The sequence below is a fragment of the Tympanuchus pallidicinctus genome, unplaced genomic scaffold (genome assembly GCF_026119805.1).
Source record: "Tympanuchus pallidicinctus isolate F22 unplaced genomic scaffold, pur_lepc_1.0 scaffold22, whole genome shotgun sequence".
NCBI lineage: Eukaryota > Metazoa > Chordata > Aves > Galliformes > Phasianidae > Tympanuchus > Tympanuchus pallidicinctus.
The window spans coordinates 33760443-33779461 of record NW_026294739.1 but is presented as its reverse complement, the minus strand read 5'-3'; the positions used below and the strand labels follow the sequence as shown (position 1 = coordinate 33779461).

The 19019-nt window shown below is 37.5% G+C and overlaps 1 long non-coding RNA gene across 2 annotated transcripts in view; it reads right to left on the bottom strand.

The window, feature by feature from the left end:
* Positions 1-19019, bottom strand: part of LOC128082448 (uncharacterized) — a 366886-nt gene that overhangs the window by 43512 nt on the left and 304355 nt on the right. For both annotated transcript variants that reach the window (XR_008207676.1, XR_008207677.1), the window contains one exon: positions 3018-3165. This is a non-coding gene — a long non-coding RNA (uncharacterized LOC128082448). The remainder of the gene's footprint in view (positions 1-3017; positions 3166-19019) is intronic.

Below are 19019 nucleotides of genomic sequence, written 5' to 3'. Positions count from 1 at the left end.
CAATAGCCAGTTACTTTTAATTTCTAGCTATTATTCACTCAATCAAGGATAACATAAATGCTTGGCATTCAATTATTATTGGTCTGACATCTGAAAATATTTTAAAACAAAACTCAAATACACTTCTGTTTTATCTTTCAAAAGGAAATCTATTGCTAAACTTCTTCCATTCAGGCATTTTGAAGCATATGAAAAACAACTCCTAATTTTTATTTATTTTTTTCTTAAAAAGGAAGAAGAAGAGCTTGATCCACAATGTTTTGTTTTCCGTAATTTAAGATATTTTTCTCAACTTTAAGTGATATCACCTTAGACACCTCAGGAATTAAAACTCGTGGGCTTATTCACATGGAGCCAATTGCTCTGAAAGATTCCCTACTCTGTGAAGTGCATGGCTTTAAAGATGCTGGTTTCTTTTTTCTTTTTCTTTTTTTTATAGTTTTGATTTTCATCACAGCAGCACGCTACACAGTATGCCAAAAAGTACTTTCAAAACCTAAGGTTTGTAGGAGCACAGGGTGAATAAAAAAGAAAGTACGAGACAGACAGCAGGCTCAGTGTGTAGTCTTGTTAGACAAAAAAGAGGTTCAGGACACAAAACAACCTTTCACCATGGGTTAGAGATACAGTGGTAAAGAGATAGTTCATACAACATATGGTTAATAATTAAAAAAATTTGACTGTTGTCTGGGCACAGAAGGGAAACCTTGGAAGTTGTTATTGATTGAGAGATTTTAGAGTGAAGATCGTACAGACAATTCAGTGGATCACGATGGTTGATACAATTAGCCTGCTTTTCCCAAAATTTTTAGTCGGAGATCAGGGACCTGGCTTTCAACACCCTGATTTCCACATCGTTGGCCATAAGCTCTAAAAAAGAATAAAATTGTTATAAAATACTCAGCAATTGCACCTGCTGCTCCTGGCGTACACAAACTCAGTACTTCAGTTCGCGTCTACTATTGTTCTGCCAAAACAGGATAACAGCACTGTTGTGGGAGCGAATCTTATTGCCATCTATGATGAGAAGAACATCTGATTGATTTGAGTTCTGTAAAACATAATCAGAAGGTACGCTGGTGCATCAGCTGATTGCCTTGAGGAAAGCAGGGTCCCAAAGACTGCTATGAAATGCACAGAAAGCATAATTAAGTCCATTAAGCTTCAGGTGAAGGAGTCAAACAAGGTCTCTAACAACTGTCTGACAACCACAATGGGCTCTTGCAATCAGAACAAGATCTGAGTAAGGCAACCTCTGAAACAGAGCTCTCTGAGCAGAGGAAAAGTCAAAGGCCCTCAGTTGGGAAATGGGACTCAGCAGAGCAGTGGGTGAGGGATGCGGGATCTTTATATTGTAAAAATATTATTCTAGATGTGAGTATTATGTCTACAGATTAACCTTGAATGCACACTGGTTACAGTAGCACACAGTTCCCAGCATAGACATTCTAACTGGATAAATAAAAAAGACTGTAACATCTTCTATTGTTTCAGAAATGAAAATTCACCTCTCTCCACCAGTACAGGTTGATAAGGCAGCCTGTACACTTGCCCTCCTCATCTCGTGGAAGGCCACTGTAACAATTAAGGAAGAAAAAAATCTAAGGGACAACTGGTAAATCATATGACAGAGGAGCAAACCCACGTGGAAAAGGAAAGGGCAAATTAAATCAGCAGCTTAAGGCAGCCCTACAGAAGGCAAACCATATTAAGCAACTTAACGCAATTTGTTCCCAAAATGTAAATGGAACCACCATTCAGCCTCCTTATCCACAATAACAGGTACAATGAGACTGATTTCCAATGATTTCTCAAATAAGTGCCATGTCCATCACAGAATTAGTCCCTAGGGACTTCATAAGGGTACTGATATTAACTCACTTCAACTGTGATTCCTGCCCTGAGGGCAAATAACATAATTGCACTGCAGTGTACATTTGGCTTTTGCTTGCTTTTGCTCAGTTTGCATAGTTCTGCACTTTCCTATTGTTTCTGTAGTACAAGATGTCACAGCACCATTTTGATGACATGTCTGAGTATATCAAAGGCCAAGGGAATCCTGTTATGTAAACACATCATTTATTACTATGTACAGCAATGATTACCTGACATCAAACCCATCTAGAAGCATGCTGTGTGACTGCGAGTAGGCGGCTTCCTGTTAAAGAGCCCTATCGATTGACAGGAGTATGGAGAAGAGACAACAAAGGGGAAGGGTGTTTTGTCAATATCTCCAGCACTGTAAGGAACGGGCCTCCTATTCAACATACAACATAAACGTGGATATTTTCCAGTTCTCAACTCCTCTAAAACTCTGACAACTTCCTAAAAAACCATTCTCTTAGGAGCCAAGGAACACAGTGCAATAGCTCTGCCCTGCCTTGCTTGTTAGCACCAAAGTTTAAGCCTAGAGGATGCAGCATCCTGTGGTTGCTGGTAAGGCAACAATGGACTCCCTGTCATGTGTCCCTCGGCTCTTTCCAGGCAGAGAGCTATGGGATGTTGACCATCCTCTGATCCAAGTGACTAATTTAGAGAAGGTGGCCCAGGGAGCCCAAAACCAGATTTATCAGAGCATGCAGGAAAACAAGCCACTGCAGCATTACCAAAAGAACTTCCATGGAGATTCATGGGGTGGAGAGTAAAAAGCATAGCTGTGCATCTGAATAGTTGAGCTACTCTTCACTGCAATCAAATTCAATTTCACCAATGTGACAGAGAAGAGGTATGAAATATTAATGATCTGTGCTGGCCTAAATGGTTGTTAGATGTACGCAGCCACATTGTGTTCTAAAGAAAATTGTATGCAAACATAAAAATGTTCTCATTGCATTTGAGGGGCATCTCAAGCAGGTGCTTACATGGTCAGTTCTCATACATGTAAACTGGGGCAGATATAGCTTTCTCTTTTCTCCTGTTTGGCTGTATGTAGTGATTCCCTTCAGACCCAGTATTTGTCTTGCAAATCAGAAGAATGAACTCTCGCGCACCGACACAGCGGATTCTCACAGCCATACCTTTTGCCATTCAACAGTTTCTGGAGCTGCTTCTGTTTCTCCACACCTGATGCTTTAAGCTGGAAAATGACTTCATGGGGGCATTTGGAGGCACCATCACTTAAAGCAAAATACTTTTTTTTTCTTCTTTTTTTTTTTTTTTTAAAGTCTGTAGACAACAAAAAGAAAACACAGAATATAAGTTATAAGTTCCAGTGGAATATAAGTTCCTGTGGAAGGAAAATAATGCAGAAATAATACCTTTAGAAGAAACAGTTTTGATAAATAAATTTCACCTAGAACGAAATTTTCTGTGAGCACAAGGATATGATTTCAGATTTGCATGTAAAACAGGTACCACATCTGTGTAATTTCAATGAACTTGAATAAAAACAAGAAACAATATATATCCAAAATAATTTTGCTTGCAGGTTAGACATGAAATTGTTGACATATTTAGTAGCTGTTTGCCTGAAGATCTGACCCACAAGTTGTACGTCTTTCAAGCAGAAAGAATAAGAGAGTATGAATTAAAAGATGAAGCTAGTATGAAAAAGTATCTGCTGAAAACGTCTGTCAGAAAAACTCTTCTTGGATACATTATTTATCTATAATGGAATATATGGTTTTTCATTTCAAATCTTCTGTTTTATGAATGGAGTTTGTAAAGACATCTTAGATATTTAGACACTGAAGTTTCAATGCTCTTACATTCATTGTTTCTGGAATATAAAAAGAGAAGGCACTATTATTTTAAAATAATTTTAAAATATTTGACATCTAATGCAGAAGTTTTTGTCATTAAATAATACTTAATGCAGCCTAGATATACACTTGCTGCAAAGGCTGCTCAGAAAGATAACTTTGGTCTGCTTTGACTCACTGCAGCCTCAAGTTTAGCCAGAGGTCAAGGCGTGTTGGACTCAATATAGCTTTACAAGGACATTTCTAGGAACCGTACAGAGGAGCTGAGGGGACTTAGCATCTGGAAAGGGAGCGCTGAGGAGTCACAGGCAATGAATCTAGACTTAAGGACACTTGAGACAGACTTACAACTTGTGCCTTCCAGACCTGCTCAGCAGAGCTTTGTGGAGGATGTCCAATTTACCTAATTCTTGAAACAGGCTTCCCAAGAGATTGCTGGCTTGGTTCATCCATTATACTATTAGGTCTCTGGTTGGAGTGTGAAGGAGTTGATGAAGGACCAGGAAAACAGGCAAGAGCAAGTTTCAAACTTCCATACCTCATCAAGTTTGGTCCAAAACAGGCATCATTTCTGCACTTGACATTACTTTTAACTCTCAGGGTTTGAAAAATTTACATCAGCTGCTTGAGAGGAAATTGAAATTCCTGGAGTTACATTACTGGTTTCAAACTGCCCAGAAATTCCCATTTATGCAAAAGTTTAATTCCTTAGAAAGCTAGTTAATACAGCTTCTACTGACCAGGTGTTGGAGAGAAGAGACAAGGCCATACTGGAAGAGGACACTGTCCTTTAGAGACAAACAAAACATGTCATGATTCCTACTCAGCAGAAATTTACTAGACCATGTGCAGACAAGTTGAGGTAGCTCAGCATCTGGAAAGGGGGAGCTGAGAGGCCATGTGCGATGAATCTAGAATCCTTCACCAGATTCACAAGGGAAGCTTTAAAAATAAAGTTTAACTACATAAAAGGAGGTTCAGAACAATAAAGAGAACCAGTGGAACAAAGAGTGTGATCAAGGGTACAGCTGAGCTGAGTTGAAGGCTGGAACAACTCTCAGTGCAACGTGAGTTTCAAATTTGGGGCCCAACAGGGTAAGAAATCAGGAAGATTCCAACATATATGAGGAATATGTTCAGACTGCAGAAAGGAATTTTTCAAATAGGTTTCAAATATGGGCAATAGAAATGAGAGTTCAGAGGGAACAATAAAAGTATCTCAGGTAACATTTATGGAAGGAATTGGTGAGAATTCTGGCAAGAATAGAAAGGAAAATAGTATTTGTTGGTATTGAGCACAGAAACAAGGCTTAATGAGAACAAATTCAGAAAAAAAAAAAGAGAAAAAAGGAGGAAGACAAGCTCAAGTATATACAAATTCTCAGATGGAGAAGACAGCCTTGGAGGATGGAGAAGCAACATTATTCGGCCCTGACTGTGAACAAAATTGGCAAGCCTGGACTAACCGGAAAGTGTCTTGGGAGATCTGCCTTCTATTTATTTTCTTCTGTGGACTAGGTTTTGCATTGTGTACTCTTTGCTCAATGTGCATTGGTTATTAGTGCATTCCTTCTGAGCTATTTTTAACTTCTGAAAGGGACTGGTGTTAGTTTTGTGAGCTTAAGCTACAACTGTATTACAACCTGAAAGCTATACAGAGAGCAACAGGAAAATCTGAGCACTCAGCAGCTTTCCTTTTTCCAGGCCTTCTCCAAGAAACCGCACTCAAACCATCCCAAGCTCAGCTGTAATTTCTTTCAAACGCACCTTCAATCACCAGGAATAGTAAGATACTCCACTCTCTCATTCCTTTGGGCAGTGTACAGAGACTGTATTCAGTGAGAATACTGCATCTGCTACCCTTACGCATTCTGCAGTCCTCCGATAAGTTCACTACTATATGTAGGCTTCTACAAAAGTAATGCTTCCCTTTATTTCCATGAAAACTACAAATGATACAAAGAGCACAATAACATTGTTTGATAAAGCAAGTTTGCAGCTGCAAATCACTATTTTTCAATATAGTCTTTAGCTATGCATTGTTGCCAGCAATGAACAAGAGCCTGCATATTGCACTTGTAACAATCTGTACCAGCGGAGGTGATGAACTGTCACTGTAGCCACTGTTGAAACACACCACCCACTCCCTCACTGCGCTTACATCCACTGCCTGGGCTCCATAAAAGTTCAGCAAGAATCAGTGAATGTCAATGGGTGCCATTTTTTCCTCATAGAGGAATTCGGTTACACATCTTTGCTTCATCCACACTTCCATGTCAGACTGCCCCCTTCTGCCATCTGTCTCATGGCACAACATCATGGGCCAACATAATAAAGTAGGGAGCACTATTTTCAGAGCAGCATTTGTATAAGATTTTTGGGTCAGCTCAGCAAGGTTACATTGCCCTCAAAATATAAGCAAGACTCTAGTTTTCATAAATGAAGGGGTTAGAAATTTCAGAAAGTGATTGTCCAAAGGAAGATCTCCCAGAAGAGAGAAATTCTGTTCTGAGATGGGACATAGACATTCATAAGTACTTAGGGCCTGGAATCATTCATCACATACATTATGAGTAAGACTCTGGCAGAACAGTAAGTCTGGCAATCTGTAAACTTCCCCCTTTTTGCCACTATAAACTCATTTCTCCCTGACAAATAGCTTTTGAATCAGCATAATTAAAGTTAGCATTAAAGTTAGCATAATTAGCATTTTTCTTGCACAGGCCTAAGTGCTCTAAGAAAACAAGGCAAAGAAAGTGGAAGTAAAACTTAGTAATGAGACGTAAAGGATGCGAATACACAAAGTTCCTTTGATATTTACTCTTCTATGTCTGTGTCTGGAGCAGAGTGATGCTTTTCTGATATATGCAGAGATACGTGGAAGATACCATGCAGAATCCTGGCCTCTCAGAAGAAAAAAAACAAAACAAAACAATAACAACAAAGATGGTTAGGAAGGTTCAGCAACTTAATTTACTCACCAAGAAAAGAATACCCAGCAAGTTTCTAAGAATGTAGAATAAACTGGGGCAGATTGAAAAACTGAAATGTTGTTACTTGGGAAGTAAGGGTCTTATAGTACTTTTAGATGGTATATCATAATATTCTGCTTCAAACTAAGCTTTTACTTACCAAGCAATTAACTAGTTTAGGCTTTCCACTGCTCAGTCACTCATACCAATGTGTTCTAGCAGTGTCCCTTGCTTTTACAAAGCAGAAAAAATAAATCAAACGAAATAATTCCTGGGTGTTCCACTGCAAAAATATATATGCCACTTACACTTCTCTTGGAAGTTGGAGAATGCTTCTTATAAACAAATGTGAAATGAATTGCTGGAAAGAATGAACTGAATTTATGCAACTGAACAATACAAGAAGAAATTTTCAAAAATGACATTTTTGAAAGAGATCTTTTGATGTTTGATTAAAATGTGGGAACTTGTACCAACAAATAAGTTTAATTAGAGCTACTTAAATACGTAGTCTGTGCTGATTATTCACATGCTGCAGTATAATGGGAAACAAGTTCAGCTCTGTGGAGAACAGGAATCCTGAACAGTTCCTGGACAAACCATAAACCATAGAATTGCTGCAAATGAATATTCTTTGCTAGAACAGAAATATCCACATAAATGAGATAATATACTGAGGCAAAATAAGTGGCATTTATATGTTGCAAATATGCAAACAGAGAAGTAAACATATGTGGTTCTAAAATCAATTGCAAAGAAATTTATTGCAGTCAGTATCACCATGACTATTGTGTGCTCTCCATAGAATCAGTCCCTATCAATTCCAGATCAGCTTCTCGTGACATCTCACCTGTGGACCTGAGTGACCCATTAATAGATCCATCAGCTTCCTGGAGTGCCCTTCCACATCCAAGAAAGCTGTCCTGTTTCTGCAGAATGAGAAGGTAGAACATCAAGAGTGCTACTGGTACTGCAGTAAAGAGTAATAAACTTATATATTTAAGATGGAGCAAACCAAAGAAAGAACAATCAGAGTTTCTGAATGAATTCTTTCCAGCAGTATTCCAACACTGTTAGAAAGATAATGTGCTGTGTCTTGGCAAAGGGCTAAAAAATTAGCATTATATAAATAGAGAGACCCAGAAGAGCCACTGGGCCGGAATCAGTGAAGGCAGCAGGAATTTCCCCCAGATTGCAACAGACTTGGATCATGCCTGTTGTTGGCATGGACATGCAGGGCCCGTAAAACATTAGAAAAGTGAATTTTTATTAAACAAATTATCTCAAGACCTTGAAAACACATACAGTACTCTTTGCTATTTAGTTTTTCTTTTACTGGAAGCAGTAAATGAGAAACATTTCCTGCACAGTTTATTGAATGTGTTTGTGCTTAGTGCATAAAAAGGATATGCAGCAAGGTAACCAGGGCCTTTTAATACAATGCTATAGACCTTTAGGGAGCAAAAGTGAAGAGGAAGAAAGAAGAGACAGAGACAGAGGGACAGCAATTGGTGCACATTTCTGTTATTAGCATATATGGTGGCCAAGGAAAGCATCACATGCAATTAACGATACACAGCTGTAGTCACACAGTCCATCTCTTCTGTGAAAGAGTAAAAGTTTATACAGCTGCTGCTTGCTACTCAGGAGTCACAAATGCAAACACATGATTGCATTATGTTTACAAATTTCCTGCAGAACATTCCGCATTTGTATGGATTATATTACATTCACTCAGAGTCTGATGACAAATTGCTGTAGATTAATCTCTTCTTAGAAATATGTGGAGCTTTTAACAAAGTGTACATAAACCAAGCTGCTAGTTGTTTTTCATTGTTAATGATGATTCCTTTTAAAATCCAAAGTTTAGAAGTGTTACAGGGCACGCTACTGGGCTTTCATTCATTATCGCAATAAAACTCCATAAAGCAGTCTGTTCTGCCAGAGGGTATTGCTCCTTTCTGACAGGTACAGTGACAGACACAAATTTTCTATCTCTGAATAGTACTATAGATACTATCAAGTGAGACAAAGAGAACAAAATGTATGACAATCGTTCAGTCTCATAGCAAAGAGATTTGTAGCTAGCTACTAAGTATGCTTCCCAGCAAACAGACTATGCTGTCCTACGGCTACATGGAAAAGTTATATTTTCTTTGAAAATTCAAGGGCATTTGGTTTGTTTTCACTCTACTTGAAAGATTGTTTTGTTTGTTGGCTCCAGCTAAACAGGTGTGGGGCCCAGCCTTTTGTTTTTGCCAGCAAAATGACTATTAACTGACCATTTGTTGTAGAATGCTAACAATATAATTTAGAGTAAATATTTTAAACAAACATTTTTCTCAGGTCAGTTACGAAAAAAAACCAACAATAAATAATATCCAGAAATGAATGCAGCTCCCTCTCTCTCACCCAATGTTGGCATTTCTAAAATGCCTTTCCCAGTGATAAAACAGAAAAGCCTTGGGACAAGTCCAGTGAGGACAGGCTAGTCTCTTTTTTCCTCTAAAGTTTAATCTGTGGCTTCTGGGCTAGAACACCCATTTGCATTTCACAACTGAATAAAATAAAACATTTTGTTGAAGATGCAGATTGTGCAGGGCAGCCTAACAAAGATAGTGATAGCATTCTGTAAGCAAATTTCCCAAGATTTGGCCCGTTCCTTGAAGCACTGCTAAAACTATTTCCCCTCTTGACAAGCCCATCAGAGTTAATCTGGGGTGTCTTCTAGCTGAAGACTGTAAACACCACAGTGACTTCTGGAAGAGAATAAAGTTCTTGACTCCAATCCATTACAGTGCTTTACAGAAGAGGACTTTGCAAGTATCGTAAGGCCAGGAGTTCTCCACCTTCCTTTTTCCAAAGCCATATACATTGAAACCCAGTAGTCCAGCGAAGAGAGAAAATGCAGGGGCTAGTTGCAAGAGATCAGCTCAGCTGGGTGGATACAACCTCAGTCTGGCAAGAGAACTAGGAGGTTTTAAACCACTGTTTGTAATTGAAGGGATCACTATCAGCATTGTGTTCCTGAGAACTCCCTGACTGACCAGATCCAAGGTTAATCTAGCTCTGACTCACTTTCCAAAAGCTGTAATAGGCAGATGCCTAAAGCTTAAGAGCTGGACAAACATATATGGTATTTTCCTGTACTACTCTTCCAATCTCTGTCTATTTTCAGCTCAGAGGACTTTGTAAGCCAGATGTGGTTGTGCTTTTTTGTAACTCTCAATAGATTTCTCTTCCACATGTTCTTCTAACCTTGCCTTGAGCCCACACAAACTTCCAGCACTCACACCAACCTCTAACAAAAAAACACAGGTCAACTGTAGACTGAGACTACTACGTTGTTTAGCTCCTCATTTACTTATCTTTAACTTGCTTTGTTCGATGACTTCAGCATCCACTATGGAAAAGGTGGAAGTTAATCCCTCTCAAGCATCACTTTCCATCACTTCAATTATTCTTGAGATTTGAGTAATGGAAATTCACATAGTATTGAATATTTTTATGCTGCAGACAGACTCAAATGACAAAAACTATCCCAATTAGAGGGCAGAATTGCAGAGAGTTGGAGATTGATTATTTCCTCTGTGAGCAGGCTTCAGTCCTCTCTGATTAAATTTTAATTACAAGAATTTTGCAAACAGCAAATTTGTTCCAGCACCTGACACCCACCCAGAAAAAAATTCTTCAGTACACCTATCACACCATGTACAGTGTTTTAACTTGCAATACTGATCACTAATGTCATTTCTAGATTATTCTGTTGTTGCAGGAACTAATTCTGAATTTACTTGTAATCCACTTTCTCTAAAATTAACCTCAAGTCTTCCAAAAGCTCTCCTTCTGTTACTCAATTCATTGTTATTGGCACTAAAGCTGAGTTTGTAAGTAAGTGTACTGTGGTACCATGCTATCATCTCCATTTATTATGATCCAGGCACAATCAAAATTTTTCTCAATATATTTTTTCCTGTTTTCATTGTATTTAACTCTCAGACTCATCGTGTAATTTGAGATTCCAAATTGGGAATCCTACTAGGCAAAGGCTATTATTACTAAAACTCTGGGATTCCCCAAGACAATCACATTCAAAATGGAGCTAGTATAAAAGAATGTGTTAAGAAAGGATGTAAACTCCATGCTCTTGTCACTGAATTTTCAGTATTTTTAACTGAACATTGAGCTAATTAGGGAAAATACTGAGTGGTGCAATTAACCAAATAAGTACAAGTGTCAAATGACAATGGATGTTTCACAAGACGAAATAAAAAATAAAGCTATAGTGCATTTTAAAACTAGTACAGTACAAAACAAAAATTCTAATAACCATGACCAAGATACTGTACTCAACAATGCTGCTACATGTAACCACACTGAAACTTTTTGGAAAAGCCAAATAATTTCAAAAAAAAAAACAACTGCTTTTCTTTACGACATCCACTTGCAAGAAAACAGACTTCAGTAGTAAAAGAAAAATATAAAAAAATTATGTGCAGCATAAGTAAGAATGCTTTCAAAATCTAATCCCATGCATATACAAAGGTACGATACATGCTTTCTGTCACACTAAAGAAGGACCTGATAACCTCTGGAAAGCGCATATCTCCCCTTGCATTTGCAGATGCCTTCTTACTCCCTGTGTGTGCCCAGTGATAGGTTCTCCTCTTTCCTACTATTTTTCATGGGCATTGAGTTCTACGTCACAGCTCACTATCAACAGCCAATTCAGATTTAATGCTCAAGTGGCAGGAGATACAGTTTCTCTAAGAATTTTAATATATTTTCTGAGAAGCAGATGTCCACCTTACCAAAAAGAACTTCAGATTGTTTTAGGAAACTATGGTCACTGAAGGGATGTTGCATTTCTGCCTGTCCTGGTAGTCAAAAGACTCCAGCAAATTTTTAATGGAAATTTCCTTAATCTTTACTGAATGGTCCTCTAATAAGTTCATTAAAACATTTAATGGGAAACTCCATCATATTTGCTATTCTGAAAATGAGTTCATAGGTAGCAACATTCCCTAACTACCATGGGGATTATTCTTATTAAAGAAAACTTTAATAAGAAGTATTTTCTTATAAACAGACAACTTTACCCATTGTATAGACCTGCCAGTACCTCTCTTTAAGAGCAACATTGGCTCATGAGGCAGGATGCCAGCTTTTCCACCTAGTCTAACTTGAACTCTGGCAATCTGAGGCAACAGAGGCTCTTACTGCTAATGGACAACCAACCTGGTGGTATGTTTCTTGATTCAACTGATCCAAGGACATGATTCATAAATCTACATGGAATTTATTCATGCTACTCAGAAAATCTTTTCTAATAAGCTACATGTGCCAGAAATCTTGCAAAAAGCATGTCAAGCTCCTGTGTAGAACACTGATCAATACTCAAATGTCATTTGTGGAGACTATCATGTTATTTAATAAAGCAAATTTTTTTTTTTTTTAGTGTCCGTATTGGAATTAACCACTATCCTGATCCAATAGTTGGATTTCCATTTTAAATAAGTTGAATATTAAACCACATGCATATTTTTCCTTATGAATCACGTGTAAAACACTCAACTCGAGTCACGAAGGAGCGTGCACTGCCCACATTCATATCTGTGCATCACGTTCTCATCTAGCTTCAGAGTTATCCTCTTATATTTTTTTCTGACACTGCACTCTTTCAAGACTACTGCATTGAGGTTACCTGCGTTGTTTGCTGAAGAACTATGTTAAAGAAATTTCAAGTAGAGCCTGCTGCTCTCCCTGTAATAAATATGCAACAATGAAGAAAGTAATGAGAGGACTCGGGAGCTGAAGGGAAGAACTATGAAGGAACCAAACAGAATTACTACTCAAAAGAGGATGATTAAATTTCAACTTACTTCAAGATTTGTGGACTGTGATTTTTTTCTCTTTTGATTTCTCCACGTGCCCTCCAAGTGCCCTTTCCATGTGCCCAAAGGAACTCTCTTTTCTACTAGCACCATTTGTTCATATTTCAGAAATTTTGTGCTTATTCAGTTGGCCTTGACCTTACTGGTTTTTCTGTCTATCTTGTACCCACTTACTGCTGTTTTGGGGTTTCAAAGAAACCGAGATTATTATTTTTTAAAAAAACAACCATTTGTGCCATTTGGCAACTCAGGTGATGAGACAAAGCCTCAGAATATAAACAAATACAGATGGCTCCTATTTCATTTTTTTTCACTTCTCTTGATTACCCTTTTGTATTTTTGAGGACATCTGAGAGAAAAGACAGCAGGAGATTTTCTTAGAACAGGTTTTCTGCTCTTAAGGTGATAGTTTCTTTAATAAACTGAAATTAATTCAAGTAAACTATTTTGTTCCTCTGCAAGATATATAAGAAAATCCAGAAACAGAGAAAAAAAAAAGGCAAAATTCACACACACATACATTTATACATTTACACATACATATATTTATTTATTTATTACATTCACACATACACATATACATTTATACATTCAGATCCTTCTCTGTCTCTAGGCATATCACAGTAAAATATTTCTCTTTGCTCACCAAAAGATCTCAGCAGAGAAAGGTTTGGGGTATATTGCCTTAATTAGCAGAATAAGCTAAAACTTCATTTTTTTTAAATAACATATGAGCATGAATAATTGAAGATAATGACACTATAGGTTCTTTCTACTTGAGAATGAATAAGAAGGCCTTGATATTGTTGTATATTACAGTAAAACACAGAAAAAATTAAAATATTTCAAATAATTCAATGTTCTCTTGTTTTAGTGACATTTCTTTCTGAGTTCTAATATACCTTCCTTCAAAATCTGTCATGATCCAGTAGTTTAAAGGACATAGGAGAGTTACTCAGACCACGTAAGGGATCTGTAAGTTTAGCAACTTGTATGCTTGTATGGTGCTCATGTTTCCAGACACGATTTTCGTATGACAACGCTCACTTCTCTAATTTGCTTAGCTATGTTTACTCACAATAAGAACTTTAAGGTCATGACTTCATAACAAGTTACACTGCTTTAACTGAAGGTTAGATCTGAAACCAATTCAAGTAGGAAATGGGAGATCTTACTCGTTTCACCTAAGATGGACTACTTGGGCTTAGATCGAGACAATTAGGAACAGGCTTAAATCAAGTGGAAACAGGTTGTCTTTAAAAAGCAATAACGAGGTCTCCAGAGATCTGTCAGAGTGTAACTAAAATTTGTGCAAATCTATGTGCAATCCCTAAATAATAGTTCAAATATCCTGGGAGAACCTGTGTAAACACAAATTATACACAAGCATAATATTTTATGCTGCCAACCCATGCCTTTTTCCTGTAAAAAGATTATTTTCATAATATTTCTTCACAGCAACTGTTGCCTACAGTTAGCAGCCTACTGGTATTGCAAGGCTTTTGCTCCATTCTGCAATGAAGTGTCAGATTATTAACTATGCCTTACCAAGTTGCCATCTAGACTTACAGTAGCTAGCATATTGGCTTAATAGCCAACAGATCCTAAATAATTATTCTGAACTACTGACCATGTAGCAGATTAAACTGATGAAGACATGAAATTTATGCTTTTGAGATATCTTGAAGGGGTGTTCAGCAGTAATGTGCATGTGTTAGACTGAGAGAGTCAAAATGAAGTCCAATTTACATGTTGCAGAAAGGGACTGGATGGGTAATGAGATCTGATATCTCTATTGGTATAGGACAGTCATGGCTTTTAATAGATTATCCTGGTGTCCATATAGATATTTACAAAGACATTGATTTTCCACGTTTTTGTCCCAGTGCTCCATCCTATTCCCTAATGCTGATGGGCAGAATGAGAAGCCAACCCTCATCAATGCAGCTGATACATAAATCAACAGCATGGCAAAAACATTCCACAACCAACTTCGAGGCTCTGCCACTGCTGCAGAGCCTGACACAAACACATCTGACGTTCCATTGCTCTTTGGATAGAATTGCTATAGCCACTTGCAATCTTGTGATACTCACAGCCTTCTCCTAAGAAATAGAGGCCAGCTCATTTCGAGCCATAAAGCTTTGTGTCAAAAACCCAGGCTCTTAAAGTCCTGAGGGGAGGGCAGGTTTTGGAATTTGTGGAGAGGAGATGAATCTACCTGATGACAAGAAAATACTCAGTTTGCAATCTAATGCTCTGTTTTTAAAAACAACTCTGCAATAAAAATGGTTATGATCTGCATATCATTAGGATCTATTACTAAGATGTTGCAAAATCTTCCTGCCTTTGCCTTCCCTGTTTTTAACCAGAACAATCAGGTTTACGTTTTTATACTCATATTGACCAGGAGGCTGCATGGACAATCAGGGGTAATTTCACACAGCAGCAGGTTTTGTTTGAGAATGGCACAGACAGAACAAGCTGCTTTCTTTCCATCATTCTGCTTTAGAATAAAAACTACAAAGAGCAGAAAAATAAAATATACGATAAAATACATGGCAGCAAAAATTGAATAAAAACACTTTTTCAGTAATGTTGAAGTTTTACTTTTATTTGCCACTTTGTGTGGCAGTAAATACTGAGAGGAAAAATGGGGAAAAATATCACACGTTCACAGAACAACACAAAAATCTGTACTACTATCTGTAGCTGATAGCTGTATAACCAACCACACACAAGTAGAAAAACAAAGCCAGTTACTTGTCTTTAGAAACAGCTGATTTCAGTTAAAATGAGGAAAGAAATTATCATTAGGAGTACAAATAATGAATGTGCTCTGCTGCTGCACGCATATAAAGTCTGAAAGGTACCTCTTCATTCCACATTCTGTGTTACAGCTTCTCTCCAGACTTAGCAGAGAATCCCTAAGACTAATGGGTTAAATGCTTATTATACCACTGTCTTATTTGTAACATAAGGCACCTACTACAAGCCTACTCTTCATGCAAAATTGCCAATTTATAGCAATATTCCTTGTTTAGAAAACAAGGCTATCCAAACACTATAATTACAATATGCACCAGCAGGCATAACCCTGCATTAATGCACAGACTCCAGATACATTCGTCAAATAGAGTTTTTTTTCTCTTTGCCTTCTTCTCAGGGTACTTTTAAGTTCAGGGACAGAGAACATGTCTTCATTAGAAACATTAACATTCACAGGCTGTAGTAAATTTTGACAGTGAAAAGGTCTCTGTAACCTTTAGTTGTGCAGAAATTTACTTCCCAAGAAAATTACAGCTGGCACTGTCTTAATTAATGCTAGCTTTCTTTTCTGAAAATTGTGGGCTTGTCAGTAAAAAAGGCAGAAAAACCTGAGTTTAAAAGACTGGACACAAAAGACACGTAGAAATAAAGCCCTGCAAAATTTCATAATATTGCTCTGTTTTTGTTCTACAGTAAGGAGATGAAAAGATCTAATTTGATTTTGCCAAATGGAGCAACATATATGTAATATAGAAATGATTTGCATTCTCTCTTTTGTCTTTGAGTTTCATCATGTAAGGAGTGCTTTTTTTAAGCCATTCTGTTTTAAAAGCAATAGGTCAAATAAAATCTATATCTGCAGGGAGAGGGGAATAAAATATCACTTTTTTTTTTTTTAACGTTTCTTTAAATGCTCCCAGTAAATCATAGCTAACAGTAAGAATTGCAGCAGTTTCTCATGTAATTTTTAATTACCTGACATTTTTCTAATTTTTAGAATGATTTTGGTAATTGCATACGAATTTATTTCTTAATATTTACCCATGTATCTCAAAGTTATATTTATATGGTATAAATACTTTAGCATATTAAGACTAAGTATTTGGTGACTGGATTTTTATTATCATGCATGATCTTTAATTGCTTCACAAGGTGCTAAACATGTACCTTGTATCTGAACAGCATTTTCCTACACACAGGCTGTGTTGTAGTTAAGAACAGGTACGAAAAAATACTACTAGTGGCCACCAAAATCTCCAGGATGTTGCATATGCATTCCCTCATGTTCTCTTCTGGAAGAGATTTCCAGCATTTCGTGTTTGGAATTTCTGTGCAGCCCCCTGCTCTATCTCTGGCAGCAATAACACTCCAGCTCCACAGAGGAGTCAATGTGCACCAAGACGTGACACTGCTTTGGCACTACGAGAAGCACCAATACTGCATGTCAGCTGTTCCAAACATTTTATGCAAGTTTCTACAGGCACTTTAAATGTAGGTGCCCCGTATAAATGGTTTATTCATGTTTATGAAATGATTAGTTGGTGCCACTACATCCTTTAATAACTTATTGTGAGGCAAGTTATAAAATGCATCATCAATAAATGCTTAAAATGCTGCCACAGCAAGGTGATAAGCTGTTACAACAGTATTTTAAGATGTATGCATTGTTCAAATAGTTTGTCTGTTATTTCAACACATACTTTCAAGATTTTTACAAGCATGTTATTGAATGCTGTACAAATAATAAAATATTCATAAAGATCACCTTAATTTAAAGTGTTACTGTGTTTTCCTAACTTTAATGTACAATGCCACAGATACAGAGCAAGCACTGAAATACAGAAAGGTAACAGAAAAATTCCTAACTCCGATGCAAATCTCTACTATCACCCTGAGATACAAAAAATTCACTGCATTCCTCAGACATAGGGTCTGTATTTTCAAGGTTTGAACTGCTAACTATATAAGAAATTGCCATGGATAAGGAAAAAACACACAAAAAAGCAGGCACCTAAAGTCTGAAGTTCTGAAAAAATGTCACACACAAAATGCTTTGGCTGTTTATAGTACTTGGCAACGTTACTGAAATAACAAAATCCCAGCGCAGGCTATGGAGCCCATATGGACAAATGTAGGATGAGGGCCTCTCTTTGCTACTTTCCATACCGGAAAATGAACAGAATAACATTATGGACAAATGTGATAAATGGAGTACAGTCATAAAGCAGCTGCTGATTGGGACATTAGCTTATGCATTTATCTGCTTCTCAGCTTAACCACAATGAACATGAAGTCTTAAGCGATTTTCCAAAAAGGAATGTAACCTCAGGAAGAGAAAGCCAAAGTCATTGCTTAAGAATGGTATACTAGGAACTGCAAGAACATAGCAAGTGGGAGGGTCTAAGGATATACTTACACAAGAAATGCAGTCAAATTTTCACAGCTCATTCTCAAATTAATTGAACTACTTACATAAGTGAGGAGACTTAAGAAAAGCACTTCCAGATATTGGCTCCACACATTAGGATTTTCATTCCTGCCTGTGATCCCCTGTGTGTCATTTATTTATGGACAGACTGCAACCAGTCTTTGTTTCAGCATAAGGAAAGGCAGCCACATGGATACTTGGTAAGGCCAAAGAGACCTGACAGGGAGAAATGTTACCCTGGAAGGGGAGGAGACTAAAAGGCAACCCCTGGTGAAACATGCCATACTGCCACTCCTCATGTATAGGACAGCCTCCTTCATTTAGTTCACACATGCTCACCTCTGGAGAAGGGTAAAGCACTACCAGTCTCTGAGGAGGCTGCTGTCAGAGCTCAGTACACACAGATCACCTTCGTTTAGTTGGATTCTGCCATCTGTGCAAATCTGAACAGCAACCAGTGTGACCACACCCTCCCTTTGCCACCTACACAGTGGTTGCTGAGCTCAAATAGGACTAAATGCAAACACTGTTCTACTCTACTTTTCCAGATGCCCATCAAGAACATGCAAGCACAAATTCATTTCCAACTACCACAGTTGCAGGGATGCCACTCCTTGCTTCCTTGAGCCTTCCCACAATATGCCTTGGTTTTGGCTACATGGCCAAGTGGCACAAGACCAATGGGCTCCTCTTCTTTTCCACGATATTTCTCATTGGATGGGATTGATTATAAACATATGAAACCATTGACTATTCATCTTTTAACGCACTGGAGTAAATAAAGGAACTCTCAACAATTAGCATTCTTGAGTTTGCCTTTCGAAAATTTATTTCCTAAAATAAATTTTTGCATGATTAAAAAGTAAAGCCAAACACTTGGTTCTTAGATCCTGACTCTCTAATCACACATATACATGCCCAACTCTTGCATGTGCTCTTTGACAGTCAAGTAGTCTCAAATTGTGTTTTATCTCATGTAAGTAGCATTTCCAGGTTGTTTGGTGCTGGTACTATGATTTTCCACTCATTCCTGTCAATTTTCTAGTACCTCATAGACATTTTCTCTGTCTTACTTTGTCTTATTAGCTGTAACAAGGTATTTCAAATTTTCCCAAATTTTTTTTTCCCAATCGATTTTACTTTGTTCTTAATGAAGTTATAACATTACTCATACGTGGATGTTTATATAATATTTTTATTTAGATTTATATACATAATTGCTCATCTCCTAGCTTAAGCTTTGTTGTATGCCTAT